Below are 271 nucleotides of genomic sequence, written 5' to 3' on the forward strand. Positions count from 1 at the left end.
TATAAGGACAACCGCAGGATTTCACTGGAAGCGGATGCTAATCTGAAAAATTGCACCCGCATCCAGCGAAATCGCGGTAAAATTTCAGTCACAACCACGTTTCACGACCGTGAGATAGGTGGTTACAGTCTGTAACGGAATCAATACGACGAACCGGCAAAAGTTTCGTGCACCCTAAGAAGACGAAGCGATCCAAGGACTAGCCCCTTCTGCATTTTTCCCGCAAGTGTTTTACCATATTGTTGACACGCAAGGATGCTTTCCAGGCTAC

This window comes from Belonocnema kinseyi, chromosome 7 (genome assembly GCF_010883055.1).
Source record: "Belonocnema kinseyi isolate 2016_QV_RU_SX_M_011 chromosome 7, B_treatae_v1, whole genome shotgun sequence".
Classification (NCBI taxonomy): domain Eukaryota; kingdom Metazoa; phylum Arthropoda; class Insecta; order Hymenoptera; family Cynipidae; genus Belonocnema; species Belonocnema kinseyi.